This window comes from Ursus americanus, chromosome 13 (genome assembly GCF_024610735.1).
Source record: "Ursus americanus isolate L20-20 chromosome 13, mUrsAme1.1.p, whole genome shotgun sequence".
NCBI classification, from domain to species: Eukaryota; Metazoa; Chordata; class Mammalia; order Carnivora; family Ursidae; genus Ursus; species Ursus americanus.
Genome location: NC_142139.1, coordinates 49,290,797 through 49,309,372, shown reverse-complemented (window position 1 = coordinate 49,309,372; position 18,576 = coordinate 49,290,797).

The window sequence follows — 18,576 nt, the reverse complement described above, 5'->3', positions numbered from 1 at the left end:
ATGCTAATAATGGAGAGGTGGAATTTGAAATTTGAATACAATACCTTTTACATTAACACCCAGAAAGGTTAAATACATAGATATAAACCTAATAAAACATGTACAAAGCCAACTGAGAAAGTCTGATGAACAAAATTAAGTAACAAAGTAGGCAGAGAGATATCCCATGTTCGTGTATAGAAAGGGTCAATATTGTCAAGATGTCAAGATGTCAGTTCCTCTCAATTTGATCTATAGATTCAACACAGTTCGAGCAAGTTGTTCTATGGATGTTCACTTATTTTGAAGTTTATATTCAGAGGCAAAAGACTCAGTATAACTAACACATTATTGAAAAACAGAGTTGGAAGATTAATACCACCCGACTTCAAGATTTACTATAAACCTACAGTAGTTAGTACCGTGGTATTGAGACAAATAAGTCAATGAAACAGAATACAGAGCTCATAAGTAGACTTTAGTAAACATAGTCAACTGATCCTTGACATAGGAGCCAAGTACATACAATGAAGCATAGTGTTGTTTCATTTCCAAAAATTTGTGAATTTTCCAGTTTTATTTTTGTTCTTGATTTCTAACTTCATCCCACTGTGGTCAGAGAAGATATTTTGTATACCTGTTTTTGAAATCTCTTGAGACTTAATGTGTAGCCCAACATAGGGTCTATTCTGGAAAATGTCCCATGTTCCCTAGAGAATAATGTGTATGCTGTGGTTGTTGGGTAGAATATTCTGTATATGTCTGTTAGACTCAGCTAGTGGTGAGTCTATGTATACACACACACACACACACACACACACACACACACACACACACAGTGGAGTACTACTCAGCCATCAAAAATGAAATCTTGCCATTTGCAAAGATGTGGATGGAACTAGAGGGTATTTTGCTAATGGAAATAAGTCAATCAGAGAAAGACAATTATATGATCATATGTGGAATTTAAGAAAAAAAAACAGGATCATAGGGGAAAGGAGAGAAAAATAAACAAGATAAAATCAGAGGAGACAAACCATAAGAGACTCTCAATCATAGGAGACAAAGTGAGGGTTGCTGGAGGGGAGGGGGTGAGGCTTGGGATAACTGGATGATAGATATTAAGGAGGGGATGTGATGTAATGAACCCTGGATATTATATAAGATTGATGAATCACAACTCTACCCCTGAAACTAATAATACACTATATTTTAAAATTAATAATAATTTTAAATTTTAAAATTTTAAAAACAATAATTAATTAATTAATTAATAATAAATAAATAACACTAACTTTTATAATTGCCCATGCATATACCTTTAGTGAAATCTTTATTTCTTCATTAGACTTCAGGTTACTGTCTAATGACCTTTCATTTCAACAAGTGGGACTCCCTTTAGCATTTCTTGCAGGGTGTCTAATGGTAACAGACTCCCTCAGCTTATGTTATCTGAGAATGTCTTTTTCTTTTTTTTAATCTGATAATGTATTTTCTCCCTCACTTTAGATGGGGAGTTTTTCCAGATATATGTTCTTGATTGACAGTTTTATTCCTTTAGCACTCTGCATATATCAGGTAACTGCCTCTGGCTTCCAAAGTTTCTGATGAGCAATCTGCTAATTATCTTTTGGAGGATGTCCTATTTGTCATGAGTCCATTGCCTCTTGCTGCTTTCAAGAGTCTCTTTTTCTTTGGCGTGCAAAATTTTGATTATAGTGTGTCTTGGTGTGGGTCTCTTTGAGTTCATCTTACTTGGAATTCATTGAGGTTGTTGAATGTTTATATTCATGTGTTTAATCAAACTGGGAAAGTTTTCAGTCATCGATTCATCAGATATTTCCTATATCCTTTCCTCTCTTCATCTTTTAGGACTCCTACAATGCATACATATATTGATTGGTTTGATGATGTCCCACTTGTCCCCTAGGCTCTGTTCACTTTACTTCATTCTTTTTCTGTTTTCAAACTCAAGTTTTCACTGCCATAAGCTTCAAGTTTGCTGATATTTTTCTCCCTTTTAAAATCTGCGTTTGAATCCCTCTAATGATTTTTTTTTTTTTTAATTTCAGTTATTGCACTTTAAAGCTTCAGAATTTGGTGGGGGAAGGGTTCTTTGTAGATTTTCTCTCTCTTTCTGATATTTCCATTTCATAGATAATTTTCTTAAAATTTTCCACATCTTCCTTTAATTATTTGAGCATCTTTTAAGACTGTCTTCAGACACTTGTTTTTAGTCTTTGTCTTATATATAGATCTGTCATTAATTTTACAGGCAGTTTCTGTTTTTTTTAATTGTTTGCTTATTTTTTGAATGGGTTAAACTTTCTTATTTCTTTTTGTGCCTTATGATTTTTGTAGAAAAGCATATATTTGACTATAATAATGTGATAACTAAGGAAATCTAAGCCTGCCTCCTTTCCTGGTCATTTGTGGTGACTTTCTAATTTCTCCTGTATAAGTAGTTGCTTTTAAATATCCTCATCTATAATGTCTAGCTCTCAAAAGGAAAAAAAAAAAGTGAAGGAGTTGACAGAAAGGGTGCTGACTCTTTAAATCCCCTGGAAGTCACTTCAGCTAGGGGGAGGGGAGATGACAATATTGGGTGAGGTTCAACAACAATGGCTGTTTGCCTTTTTGCACTTCCATGATCAGAAGCAGCGATAAAAAATCAAAGCATAAATCCCTGGTATTTAAAGACAGAATCCTTTTAGCCCACCTTGACTCCCTCATGCTGATTGCAGGATGCTCTAGGAACACACGTATTTCTGCCTGCTGTAGAGCCGAGGGGTAGCGGGTGGGTGGATTTTACTGTGCTAGAACTGGAGTTACCTATAATTTTCATTGCATGCCTTCCCTTGGAAGTTGCAAGCCTTGAATATACTACAGATCTCCAATATAGTTACTACAGGTATATTCTGTCTTGCAATTGCTGTCTAGGCAGAGATACATACAGATTCATTCCCAGTGCCTCTTACTCCATCATTTTGCTAGAATCCTCACCTTCTAATGATCTAACCTGGTGTTTGATGAGAAATCTGGGCACCATGGACTAACTAAATTGACATGTAAAATTAAGCATCAAAGACTCCAGCTGAACAAATCTTAAAATCAAAGTCTGATGACTATTATTTCAGTAGTTTTAGATGAGATTTACATGTGTTGGACAGCCTGCACTCTTACAGTTTATCCATAGAAAGGATGTTAAAAAAACGGATATTTTCTAGAAACAAGATGATTTCCTATGAAACTCCGGCTGGAATAGTTTAAAATTGTACCAAAGAGGATCACCTAGAGTGACCTTGGAATCTTAACATAGTTTCTGGGTGGAGTACATTACCCAAGAAACAATGACTGAAGTGCAGGAAGCCAAACAAAAAGAGATTGCTGACTTGATTTAGAAACAAGCCTTTTGGAAGAAAGTGTCAGCTTTATTTTTCTGGCAGTTCCAAAGAATATGCAGTAAGCTAATGAAATAACCAATTAAGAACATCTTTGTTCCCCTTATCTTTCCATTTTCCCCTGCTTCATTGCAGAGAGTTCAGAGAGACAAATGAGAAGCCAGAGGAGTGATTCAGTAAAGAAACTAGATAGACCAAAGAAGCCATCTAGAATTTTCTTGCTTGAAGCAAACTCCAGTTGCATGAGCAAGAGTAGCTACGGTCTTATATAAGGTTGCAATCTTGAATGGTAAGTGTGACTGGATCTAGATACTGAATCAGATCAATATTTATGTCTTCAAGATATTATAAACCACTTTTTATTAATTATGAATGGCCAGAGAAGGGGCATGAGTCTTCACCTAAAGAAAGAGGAAGAACTTGTTCCACTTTATGCATTTGAAAATTAGGGTAGGCGAAAAAGGGAGAGAGAGAAAAAAAACAAAAAATCTCTGATTACAAGTAAGCATCATGTGCTCAACATAAAATACAAATTTAAATGAGAATGTTTAAAAATAATAAGAATCCATGTTACCATATTATATAATTTACAACTGTACAAAATAACTGTTGTACCAATAAAGAACAAGAAAGTCATTGGAAAATAAAAAAAAAATTTTTTTTTAGAAAGGAAAAGAAAAAAGATTGCATTTACAAACCTTCCCACACAAATCTAAATAATTTATAAGGAATTGTGTAAAATAGTTCAAATATTTAAATCTTTTAAATGTTCATTTCTTTTGACTTAACTATATACCAATTCTAAATAGTTAACCTATTTTATATTCATTTGCTCTTCAGATCGTAAAAACAAAATTTGATATTTTAAATGGGACAGCCAAGTGCTCCTGTATCATTAAATAAATGGGACTAAATAATCTGATTCCAAGAATGCTACAAAATAAATTTACATTGGAAATAACATAGTAAATTATATATAAAATGTTCTGATGTACTTATGTTTATTACAATGCACATTTTATAACATAGATAATAATGCTCTCTAGACAGAGTAGCAATAAAAAACATGAAAAGAGAAGAAAAATAGTGTGGAATTTTGACATAAAATACTACTGTAAACATGGATATATGTACAGACCTCATATCCCATGTTGCTTACCTTGGAAGAACATTATCACATAGTCTTTAATACCTCATATTATTGTTAGTTAACTCTGTGTAATACTCCATACCCTGACATTACTGGGCACAATGGATTGTATATATATTCCCAAAGAAGAAACATCAACTATTTGGAGAAAATATGTACAAGTTTGAGAAGGTCCTTGGGCTTGGCCACTGTCGTTTTCCTGAACTTTGACTTAAAGTCATCTGCTAGAATCTCATATGCCCTATCAGGATGTGATTATACTATCATGCTGTTAGATAAATGATTCCTATCAGCTTCAGCGAGTTCTTGCCTACTATTCATCTTCTTGATTTCCACCTTCAGTGTGTGATGTACTCAACAAGCTTAAAATTGGTCAAGGTTACTAAATAAATGGTCTTTGGAGATGAATGCTGGAGTGGACAATCAGATTTTGACAGGCGAAGATAAAGTATTTTCTGACAAGTGAGCACTGTTCAAATAAACTTCTTAGGGTGTTAAGCTGCTGGAAGAATATCATCAACTAAAAACATAATTTTTATCCTAAGCTTGTTATTATTACCTTCAGTTGACACAACTCTTGAAGAATTAGCATGCATCTACATTACACGGAGCACAGAAGTATTAAACTGGAATGGAAAATCCAGCACTATTTCCATATCATTTCTACTACAGCATTCACAATAATGTACCTTCTTATATAATGTGATACCTTTTTCTCAATAGATTTAGAAGACTTGGTATAGGTCTGCTTTGGTAAGCTAATAAATATGATCAGAGGTCCAGTGTGTGCAGTTTCAGCTTACTCTGGTAGCCATCGAGGACATATTTAGCTATTTTTAGCAGCTTGATTTTTTTTTTCCTGACTAGTGGTGATAAACCTTTTTATGCCACTGAAGGGTTAATTTCTATTATTTGAATTTGTATATTGGTGGTTGTGGTGGGTGTGGGTGCAAGAAGGAGAACATCCTTACACTAAAGGATTTTAAAAAATAGATTTGAGGAAAATGTAATGTATTTTAAGAGAATATACTGCTTTTCGTAATTCCTTCTACTTGACAAACTATTTGTCATTTTCAGAGTCAGGACAAAAAACTTGATTATAAAAAATTGAAATTCGTTTGTTTGAAAGCTAAAGAGAAAATTATGTCGGGTGTGAGACTATGTGAAAATGACTAGAAAACAAATTGATTTGCTTAAGAAAAGAAATAATGGACTAAGGGAGAAAATCATGACTTATGAATTTATAATTTTTATATTTTCAAGTTTATGTTTGTTACACATTTGAATTAAATTTATAATAATTTTGAAATATACTTGAGTGTAGTCAAATATTAAAAATTAGAAAGGCTGTGGGAATTTTTTAAACAATAGTTTGGTCATCTATACCACTTGCAAAGGTATTTTATCAATCCATATACATAAAGCTTTTTAAACTGTTCTGTTCAGCTGTAAGTTCTTTTCTGAACTATAAACTCCTTTAGGACAGAATATATGTCAAAATTGTCTCCATAGCCTTGCTAGTACATTCTTCAAAGCCTTGTATTTAGCAATTCTCCACTGTAATATCTTGAATGAGTAAATGAATAAAATCTGTCATCTTTCAAAATATCAAAAATCATAAGATAGCCTCTGTGTAACATAAAAATGGCAAAATATAAATAATATAACATATATGCAACTTCTGATAAATTATAGTTATCTAGATGTATGTAATTTAAAATAGATTAAGAAAATTAGGTAGAAAACTATACTTCAGGTCATTTAAATCAAATATAATTTTTAAAAAGCATGAAATTTTTTAAAGCAAATATTTAAGTCGAAATTATGTGCCTAGGAAATTTATTCTCAATTATCAGAATGACTAGAATTATTTGCAGATCAGGCATTTTATTTTAAATTTGAAGATGGGGCAGCATGTAATAGAAGAATAATTCAAAAACAAGGTATGTTTTTAGGCACTCCTATTCAGTGAATCATTTTTATGACAAAAATTATAATAAGCTAAATATGGTACAAAATCCATCTCTTTTAACAAGGCCAGAAAATAGTATTAAATTTACCATCCTCATTACAATCCTAAGTCAGTAACTTCACATGATTTGTTTTTAAAGATTTATTTATTTAACAGAGAGAGACAGCCAGGGAGAGAGGGAACACAAGCAGGGGGAGTGGGAGAGGAAGAAGCAGGCTCCCAGCAGAGGAGCCTGATGTGGGGCTCGATTCCAGGACTCCAGGATCACGCCCTGAGCCAAAGACAGATGCTTAAAGACTGAGCCACCCAGGCGCCCCACTTCACGTTATTTTTTGCTCAGGTTGATATGTGCATTCATAGTCATTGCCAGACTTCCATTACTAACTTCCCTGTCATTTATCATTAGTGTAGGATAGAAAGCCAAAAAAAAAACAAAAAAAAAAAACCACAAAAAACAAACAAAAACCAACCCTAACGTGATAAGGAATATATAAAAGAAATATAACAAGTAAAATGAAGTGTTCCCAATAATATTCATTGCATATTCCACTGTAAGTTGAGGAAGACTATTATTCCTTTCATTTTCTCCCTTTCTAATATTATTATAACACAACCCGTATGGGAAATATGCTAATGAGATATTATTAAACAATGTATGATCATGCAGCAATTATAAATTAGTAAAGTAAATTAAAAGTTAGCCTCTTATTCCAGTGCTCTTCTCAGAATTCATGGAAATGGCAAAAAACATAGAACTTTGACTACAGGCTGAAGTGAGGTTATACTATAGGGAATTGAAGCCTGATCCTGTGCCACTTTCTATTAGTGAGGCCCATTATCCTGAGAGCTATTACCTTTAGTTCATTAAGCTTTCTACCTAGATCAAAACTAATCCTTAGAAAGCTGGGATAGAGACAAATTTTCTAAATATCTGGGAAAGTCATAGGGCTCAGTTAACAATACAGGCTCTTGGAAGTGGTCTTTATCATTATCAAGCATGATGGGCCAATTTGTTCCCCAAATGAAGTACTGTCTTTCCATATCTTTAGGTATCAAATCCATGGAGTTATTCTAATAATTGCTGCAAAGCCAGCAAAATGAATTTTAAGGAAAAGAGTAAAGTAAGACAATGAATCACATAGATCCTCTCTTTAGTGTTCATAAAAATACCCCTTGGATTTTCAGAGGAAAATCAATTATACCATGAAAAAGAGGAATATTTAGCCAAATTAGGAGTAAAATTGAATTGTCATAACTGCGTTTAAACTCAGAGTAATTGGTCGTTTGCAAGAAGATTGTTAACTGTACTATATAGAAATCAAAACGTAAAATTAATCATAAATCTCAGACTTGAGAGGGGCACGTAGTCAATGATATTGCAACCAGGATGTAATAAGAATGTATATAGCAATTAGACCAAAGTCCAATGTGTATTCCAGGGAAGATATAGGCCAATGTTCTTACTAACAATTAAGAAGATAGAGAAATCATCACCCTCAAGTATGGGTTTCCCTCAAAATGAGGGAAAAAAAAAAAAACACCAACTAACACTCTTGAAAATGAAAGTATTTCCCATTAAAACTGAAACATTTTGATCATGTTAGATATTTTTGCTTAGTTCTCAGTATCTCCTATGTGCCTTGCTCTACAGAAAAGGTGATGCTAAAAACTAGAATTTTCCAGAATCTCCTGCTGAAATGCAAACTAATTTTTACTAATTTTATGAACTCAACAGATTGATGAGGCAGAAGGAAAGCTGATGCCATCTTACTGGTGTGTTGCTTTTTGTCTAGCAAGAAAAGCCTATAAGGACATAGGTGTACTATTTTCGTCAACACCTCTATGGATACATAGGACAACTGCAGATTCTGTGGCAGATCCTGGTTTTCTTCTCCCTAGACCAATAGCTTCAGCAATGGCCACCTGATTCTCTCTAGCCTTTCCAATGATTTTGTTAAATTCCTGGATGAAATGTCTTTCTATTTAAAATGCTTAGAATAGTTTTGTTTATTGGAATAAAGCCTAACTGATATAAGCAAAGAAAAAAAAAAGGAAATGGGGAATAAAGATTAGTTTGTTTCGTATTCCAAAACAATCATAATTATTCTGCAGAACAAGCTAGATATACTTGTGGAACTGACAGAGGTACCAGGCATGTAAACACACCAGCAAAGTCATTTTCAATGTCCTGGTCTCATTATTTCGAAAGGTATAGCTCAAGCTCTATGCAGCCACTATGTAACCATTAAATCTGAAATTTTTTCACTCAGTCATTAAGTGAACAATTTGAACATGTCTTCAACATCACCTCCCATGAGATCCATTCTTTTAGGATGAGCAAAATAAAAGAAATAGGCCATTAAAAGCTGTAGAGAAAAGAGTATTAAGCATGTACCACTGAAAAATGGTACATTTTTTTTAAGGGAAAGGGACGATAGAAAAATGCAGAGAGTGTTAAGTTTGTATCACTGAAAAATTCTACATCTTGAAAACAGAGAAAACATTAAATCACTGATTATAGTTGTTAAAGGAAACATGAAACCAGAAACCACTGATTACATTCCTTATGTGAATCTTCTGGATTAACTTAAAAAAATCAGCAATTTTTAGAGAATGGTATGATAGAGCTATTAAAGAACATTATGGAAAGCTCTACTCAGCAAAATCATTCAGACATAAGCTGATTGACAAGACACCATCTCAACTTTTTTCAATAGTTTGAAAATACATACACACATACATACATACATAAATACATAAATGCGTACATGCTATATAAGGTGTTACTACCTATCAAATAAGTGTTCTGTTTCAGCAAGTGACATACATACTTTCTGCTCACAATCCTTGGCCAAAAGTAGATCAAGGACTTCCTAAGAGACAAGGAGGCCCTAGGTACTATTCTTCCAAAGGCCAGACAAAGGCACAGCCATGAAGAGCTGGAAAACGTGAACCTTACAAATGCATCAGGCACTCTACAAGGCACTGAGGGTTTTCTTCTATCTGTTGTACTTTCTCTAGAATTTACTTAGTGTGGGTCTATTACTGATGAATTTTCTGTTTTTGTTTGTCTGAATGATAGTTTCACTGGAACTAGAATTCTGAGATAGCTTATTTTCTTTTAGCATTTTAAAAATGTTATACTATGTTTTCTTCTGTTAAGAAGTCAAATTCAATCATATTGTTTCCTTTGAATTTTATTTCCCCAAGTTTATTTTCTCAACCAATTTCAAAGGACATAAAGCATACAGAGTGGGTCTTTGAAGTAGAATTAAGCTAGAAATGAGTAGCAAAAAGAAAACTAGAAAATGTGATACTTGGAAATTAAGCAATATACTTCTACATAACTCATGGGTCAAAGAACAAATGATGGATATTAAATAATACTTTGAAGTGAATGTTGATAGAAATATTTTACATTAAAACTTGACTGATGTAGCTAAATAAAGCTTATGGAAAGATAATCTCTTTAAAGCATAAAATAGAAAATATGACAATCAATGTAGGCATTCTTAAGAATTTAGAAAAATATTATTTTTCTTTTTGTGTTTTTTATTTATTTATTTATTTTTATTTATTTATTTATTTATTTTTAGAGAGAGAGTGAGCGTGCACAGGGGCAGGGGGAGAGGGAGAGAGAGAATGTTAAGCAGGCTCCATGCCCAGCGTGGAGCCTGACGTGGGATTGGATCTTACAACCCTGAAAATATGACTTGAGCCGGAATCAAGAGTCTGACTTGTAACCGAGTAAGCCACCCAAACACCACTTTTTTTTTTTTTACAAATTTTTATTTGAGTATAATTGGCTCACAATGTTACATTAATTTCAGGTGTACAACTTAATGATTTGACATATTTATACATTATGATATGTTCATCACAAGTGTAGCTACCATCTGTTCCATTACATTGCTGTTATAGTATCATTGACTGTGTTCCTTATGCTGTGCCTTTTATTTCTGTGGCTTATTCATTCTATAACTGGCAGCCAATATCTCTCTCTACCCTTTACCTACTTTGCCTAAGTGCCTACACCTTTGCCCCGGCAACCACAAGTTTGGTCTTTATGGTCTGAAAATAAATAGCAAACTGGGAAACGTGTGGAAAGAATGAAATAATAGCAAAATGGGAAATGTGTGGAAAAGAATGACAATATGTAGTCAGTAGACATACTGTAGACAGTATGTTAAAACATACTACAGAGAGTTACTTAACCAAAGTTGGTTTTTGAGACTAATAAAATTGATAAATTCATAGGAACATATCAAGAAATGTATAAAGAAGGTATATATAAACTAATGCATTAATGATACTAGTATTTAAAAAGTTACAATAGAGCCTATAGTTATTATAATATTAATAAAGTAGTTCTATGAAAACAATCTGGGATAAATTTGAGCAATATAAATGTAATGAACACATTCCTAGATAAACAAGTATAACTAAAACTGAAACAAAGACTGAATACACACACATACACACACACCTCTCACAGTGCACACACATGCAATCCATAATTTCTTACAAAGAAAACTCAAAGCTCAAATGACATGGTGAATGTAACTTGGCATCATAATATTATTTGAGATAAAGGGAGCTGAGGAAAAGTACTCCAAGTCCCAAAAACCTTCCATCTTGTTTTAGGAAAAAGTTCCAATTCACGTAAAGATGCTATCGGACTAAACAGAGAACAGCATGCTAGTCGAGGCTTGAATATAAGCTGGCTATTATATGTGTACATTAGTGGGGAGGAGTAAGTGAATTATATTACTGAATGAAATAGGGTGGTTCACTTAAAATTTCCAATAAATATTCCTTTCAAGGACCTAATAAACTGTATCTTTGGAACTGTGAGGAGATTTGTGTTATACAAAACTTGAAATTTAATAAAGATATAAAATAAGGAATCATCTTGATATCTCATTTAAAAATAAGCTACTTATAGGTAAATACACAAAAAGATTAAAAGTAAAGGCTTTATTTTTATCAAATTAGTAGAAAAGGAAAATAAAAGGATTATAAACGACCAACTCTCTATTATAATTTTCTTCTCCTTCTCCTTCTTTAGTTTCCATTTCCTTTCCATGATTCTGGATTGGTGACCTTATTTATTTAGTGCTTTTTCTGTAAACAAAATGACATAAATTACATTTAGGAATTTCTTAATATTGAGATATGTGAGTTTTAGAAGTTGTTATGTAGTGTTTGAACTGACATTATTTGCTCTTTTTTTCCTTTTAATTTAATTTTGAAAATTCAAAAAAAGTAATCATGTTATTTAAAGTTTAAAATACACATCTGATTATTCAACATGCACTTAATGAGAGTTTGTGTCTAGTATTGTGCTAAGTAAAAATAAGAAATTAACATAGTCCTTGGGGCGCCTGGGTGGCTCAGTTGGTTAAGCATCTGCTTCAGGTCAGGTCCTCGGGTCCTGATCCTGGAGTCCTTGGGTCCTGATCTTGGGGTCCTCAGATGGAGCCCCGTGTTGAGCTTCTTGCTTGGTAGGGAGTCCCCTTTTCCCTCTGCCTCTGCCACTCCCTGCTGCTCGTGCTTTCTCTCTTAAATAAATAAATAAATAATCATAAAATCTTAAAAATTAAATCTTAAATTCTAAAAAAAAAATAAAATCTTAAAAAGCAGAATATAAAAGGTACTAATAAAAGTTATAAGTCACAACAGCATAACAATATTTTAAAACCATTTAAAATTCAAATTTTATGGAAAGGCTTTTTACTCATTCATTAACCATATTTTATAAGTGGAAATGAATAAATTAAAAATTGAAATGAGTAGGGTATGTTCCATGTGTATAATTGATACCACAGTTAAAGGAATAATACATTCAAGATTTTATGATTTATCTAGAAAAAATATATTACAAAATCTTTAAAAAAAAGTCAAGAAATCAAAAATTTTAATTTTTTGAGGTACACTAATCTCAATGCCAAAATAAGAAATTAGTAAAAAAATAAAAAGTACTATTTTATATAACATCTGACTCAAAGGGGGAATTAAAAACACAAAAACAGAAAACTTAGAAAATAATGTAAATGCAAATGTGACATGGCAATGTTTGAGACTCAAAAAGTGAGACTACATGAGCAAATTCACTTACAAATGATCTTTAAAAAGAAGCATTAAATAAACATAGTGAGCTATTGTAATTTTGCAAGTAGAATTGAAAATAAACCAAAGGAAAATATGAATTTGATAAAGATAAAATTAGAAATATACACATATAGTAAGGTAAATTATATTGAAACATCTAAATTCTTGTTTTTATGAAAATCATCAAAATATATAGACTTTGTGAGTTTAATCTAGAGAATTATGACAAGAAGCACAAACAGCAATATTTTAATAAAATAGAATTAGGAAAATATAATGATGAAGACTGGGTATTCTACACTTGATAAAGTTGATAGTGTCAATGTAATATATTCTTTGCTATATAAAATATAATTTGTTTCTCTAATTGAAATTGGTAGGGACCTAAATTTCTAATAATAGCACTCCAGAATAATTGTGTAGCCATTAAAAATAAAAAACAAGAATGTGCAAATTAGATACTAATTCTTATGATTTTTTAGTAATCTTTGGTTAATGTAATTCCTTTTGAAAAATTAATAAAATATTTAAAAATAATTAAGTTTTAGGTAAGTCATGTACCTGTTCAGAATCAATGTATATCTAAACATTGTATACTGTCCGTACATAACTGCTTCTTGAAATATATACAAAAGACTTTTCTTACTCTTTCATTTAGAAAATTTGCTTATCTTCTCTTGTCTTTAGTAAGTATAATGCCTTCTCTATATTAAAATCATTATTACTAGGATGTTAATGGCAATATTAATTATAATTATGGAACACTTATAGTATGTTAACAGTACTAAAATTGTATGGAGTAGATATTATTATCATTTTTAATATTTAAGCTTTTCCATATTTAATTCTTACAACAACTCTGAGATTGTTACTATTAATTTCCACATTTTATAAATAAGAAAACTGTCGCCGGGAAGATAGTCAACACACCCAAGATTATAATGTTCTTAAGCACCAGAGATACTGCTCAAAACCCGAGTTGTCTGCCTTTGAATTCTGTAATCTTAACCACCATAGCATGTTGGCTTGCCCGCCCACTTTTTACTGCTTTCCTCAGTTTTCATGGCAAGTATCTATGATGCTGTATTAAATAACAGCTTATTTCTAAATAGAAACAAATGAAGCAAACTCGTTATTCAAATCGATTGTACGGAACTTGAGAGAAAAAGGTAAACTGATAAGATGAACTACATATATGTGAAGCCATTCCTGATCAAAGCCCATAATTTTCAAGTATCCAAGCAGTACCGCACTGAAGTGGAACTTGCTTTTTCCCCACTAGTGACCTTACAACTAGCCTCAACGATTCTGTTCTGGGCTCTTGATATTAATATCCTTCTTTTCTTTCTCTCTGTCTCTTTCTTTTTCTTTCTCTTCATACACACACACGCACATATATGTATATATAAATTAAATACACACACACGTATTATATATTATATATATCCTATATATACATATGCATGTATATGTATAGATATGTATATACATATGTATATGTAGATTGTACACAATCTACTGGATTATGTAATGATCTTTGAATATAACCAAATATACGGAATAAATTCTGAACATTGGAAGGATCTGTTGCCCACAGGATGGAGCTGTATACCCTTATGAATTAGGTAGCCCCGTAAAGGGATCTCATATTTTTGAGTGCTAGCAACAGGCCAGGCATGATACTGTCTGGCTAATGTAAGTATGAGGCAGGGTTTTTAATTATCCTTTTATAAATGAAGACATTGAGTTTTACAAAATTAGGAGAACTGACTAGGGCCACAGCCAGTTAATAATAGAATTAATGTTTAAATTCTGGACTAATCCAAGGATTTTTTTTCTACTAAAATCTTATACACAGAGGGAATACACATATGGGAGTGAAAAACCTTTGTAGATGAAAATAAAGGAATGTTCTCTCTAATATTATGTAACATTGTTGAGAGAAACAAAACTCCCCAGATATGTGCAGAATGTCATTGGTGACATTCATGAACTCGGGCTGCCTCAGTGCATCACCAGAGCTTTTCCAACAGTCCAAATCACTTTCCATTGTAAGTTTTGCCCCAGGATTGATAGGACACTGCTGCCTTAAACGCGCCAGGAGAATCACCATGCATACACTCCCTATTTCCTATGCTTTACACAAGTGGAAGAAACAGCCGTGCAGGGCAATGCCCATTATTTTTTTATTGGTCCCTTCCTTACACTTCCTACTTTTTGACTAGGGGGAAAACAACTGGCTTTGTAAACATCAAACTCACATTAGAGTTCTGTATTTTCTTCCAATTACTGTTTATTTTCCTAAAATTCTGGTGAGTCTTATCCCTATTACACACTGTTTACCAACATCTCTCTTGTCATTCTAATTTATTCTTTAACCGCCACGCACTGTTACCATTTCCTTTACCTCATACAGGTGCTGAGGACGGTTCGGTTCCCCAGTTTGCTTTATTGGGCAGAGAATGAAATCATGAACTTAAAGACAGTTTTCAATTCACGGCGTCTTCTTTCATGCGAGAGAGGAACTTGTGCATGTCTGAACTATGGGAAGATCTTATTTGTATTCCTCTTGTGCTGAGCAGTTCCCTGCAGAGTCCTGAACAATCAATTGTATCTCTCAGCAGTGAGACTAACAATGCTCCTCCCATATCTGACATTTGGTGGATTATTTTACAGAATGTCCTTGTATCACTCTCTATTGTTGTTGATGAAATATTTGGCAAATTGTGTCCCCGTTCTATTCCTTTCATTCTTTTTCCCGTTATTATTTAGATGAGGAACATGACATAAGCTAAATTTTTTATATAATAGTTCCCTCTTTATATCTATGGTAAACTCTATATATAGGGAAACTATATTTCCCTTTTTCCTAACTTATTTGGATTCAGTCTAAACTTGTGATGATTGTTTAATGTGATATGGAATAAAGCATATATCTAGATAATTTAAAGTAAGCGCTTAAACTATTAATACTTTGGGTAACTCCCTCATGGGATCATTTATTTCCTCATTCAATTAGAGCAGGAAGGATTGTTAAATCGGTAAAAAAGTGCAGTTGTTTTCCTTTATCATCTGCTTACAGTTATATGTTAATGTATCTTAGATTGGAAAGCTTTTTTACTTCCCTTGGTAATTCCAAGAAGTACAATATTATTCATGCAAACAAACATATGTCACTTCACATTCAAACTGAGAAAAATATTTAGGAATTTACTATAAAAATCCATCAGTTTTAATGAGGTGAATGTAATTAATGTTCTAAATATTAAATTGAATCTTAAATATTAATACTTAACAAATATTAAATTATAGAAGATTATACTATTTTATAAAATTACATTAATCTTTTAGAACATATTCTTTAATTATACATGAGTATTTCAAAATACTAAGTATCTATATATATATGATCAGTTCAGATAATGCAAATGAAAACACATGGAGAATGCCATTCATTGAGTCATTTACTACAATTTATTGGATAGTTATATTGTGCCAGATATTTAGCTAAGTTCTAGGAATGAAGTATTCCCTTGAGAAAGTGACAGTTTACAGTGAAATATATAAACAAGAAAACATTCTTTGATCATTTTTTTAAATATTTTATTTATTTATTTGAGAGAAAGAGAGAGTGATTGAGAGAACACGAGTGGGGGGGAGGGGCGGAGGGAGAGGGAGAAGCAGACTCCCAGCCTAGCAGGGAGCCTGATATGGGGCTTGATCGATCCTGGGAGTCTGGGGTCATGACCTGCCCGAAGGCAGACGCTTAACCGACTGAGCCACACAGGTGCCCCTTTTTTTTATTATTATGGTAAATGATTATAAATATTTCCTTTTTTAAAGATTTTATTTATTAGAGAGAGAGAGAGCATAAGCAGGAGGAGGGATAGAGGAAGAGAGAGATGCAGACTCCCCGCTGAGCAGGGACTCGATCTAATGTGGGGCTCGATCCCAGGACCTGAGCTGAAATCAGGTGCTTAAACGACTGAGCCACCCACATGCCCCTGATTGCAAATATTTTCAAAGAAACACAGATGCAAGCAAATAATTCCATCTAAAAGACTCATGGAAATTTGTCCCGGGTTAATAACTGAGTTATGCTGTGGGGAATGTAGAGTCACATTTATCAGGGGACCAGATTCAATGATATGAAAACACATAGTATGCCTTGGGAATAGCAAGAAATTTGAATTAGCTTCCTAGGACTGCCTTAACAAAGTGACACTAACTGAATGGCTTAAAACACTCTGTTTCTGTGTTCAAATTTCTTTTTCCTTTTAAGCACAGCAGTCATTGGATTTAGGGCCTAACCTAATCTAGTATAACTTCATCTTAATTTGATTACATTTGCAAAGATCCTATTTGCAAAGAATGTCGCATTCATCACATTCATAGGGAATGGGGTTAGGACTTGAACATATGTTCTGGGGCAGGGGGAGGGGCACGATTCAACCCATAACAGAGTCCTACCAAGGATTCTTTGGACAGAAATTGAAAACAGTTAATAAGGCATGCTAAAGAGTTTAGATTTGAGGCATTGGGGAAATACAAAAAGTTTTAATCAAGATATCTACTAAGGTGCTAATTTTTGTTTCAGAAACCTACATGTTGGGCCTATGGAAGAGAAATTAAGGGTGAGAATACATAGACTTGAGCTAAGAAGGGACTACCAAAGACTGGTGAAAGGAGAAAATAAAATTGAAAAGATGGGCTTTAATTACTGTTATGAATTTGTCAAACCACACTTATTAAGTGGAGAACATGGTGCTAAATGTTTAACAAATGACCACAAGAGGAATTAAAATAGAGAGGTTTATTACTCACAGGTCCTGGAGGAAGTACCCTGAATGCTTCAAGGGGTCTCATGGGCGGTCAAGGCAGAATGCAGATAGAAAGAGAGAGACCGGACCTGGGACATGTGCCTTTATGAGGATCCATGGTTGGAGTGTTTTGGGGTTCCCAGGCTAAAGACAGATTAGTCCATTCAAACCAAAAAGAGAGTGTGATTTTCATAAACTCCATGGGATCTTATCCAAGGGGAACATAAGCAGAAGGCCTTGGGAGGCAGGGGAGACCGTTGAACACAAGGGCTATTGAGGAAGGCCTATCAGGAGCTTGCATTTGCTTGCGATTCTGTGGGGTGTTATCCAGGAGATATGCATGCATGAAGGGCTGGTATTAGTTCAAGGTCCTTGCTGGCCACTTGGCCAAACAAAATGTTTGCTGAGGCAGCAGCATCATGAAGTAGCTTAGCTAAACTCTCAACAGTGATAAAATGAGTTTGGCTTATGTGGAGGGAGAAAGATGGAGGAAATAAACCTGATGCAAAAGTTTGGAGTTTGGGTGATTATGTGAAAGGCAATGTGCATACACCTTAGGAGAATCTAAGAAGAGTTGGGGCAGGGGATATGGAAGGAGGAAATTTGTTTGATTTTAGTTTTTTACCAGGAAATCTTGAGATTTGGGGTAATGAAGTTCCGTGGGCAGTTGGGAATACCAACCTGGAGTTCAGGAAAGGGTTAGATGATGAAATAACGTCATCAGATATAAATGATGATTGAATCCCTGGGGATAAAGTGGTATTGCTCAGTTTTACTGGGGTAGAAGTAGAGAGGAATAAAGACAAAAGTCTTGGGAAAGCTTAACACTGTATCAAGACATTATGGTTAGTGTTTACATAAAACTGTACTTAAACTATTTTACAGAATTAAACAAAAGGAAACATGACATTTAAATTACAACTGTGGCTGGCACGTAAAAATGTTTCATCACTATCGTTAATGTAATTATCATCATCATTATTGTTTAAATAAACTATGCTTATTATCTATAAGTCTGACAGTATTTTAGGTTGCTAGACCATCATATTTTTTTTAAAGATTTTATTTATTTGACAGAGATAGAGACAGCCAGCGAGAGAGGGAACACAAGCAGGGGAAGTGGGAGAGGAAGAAGCAGGCTCA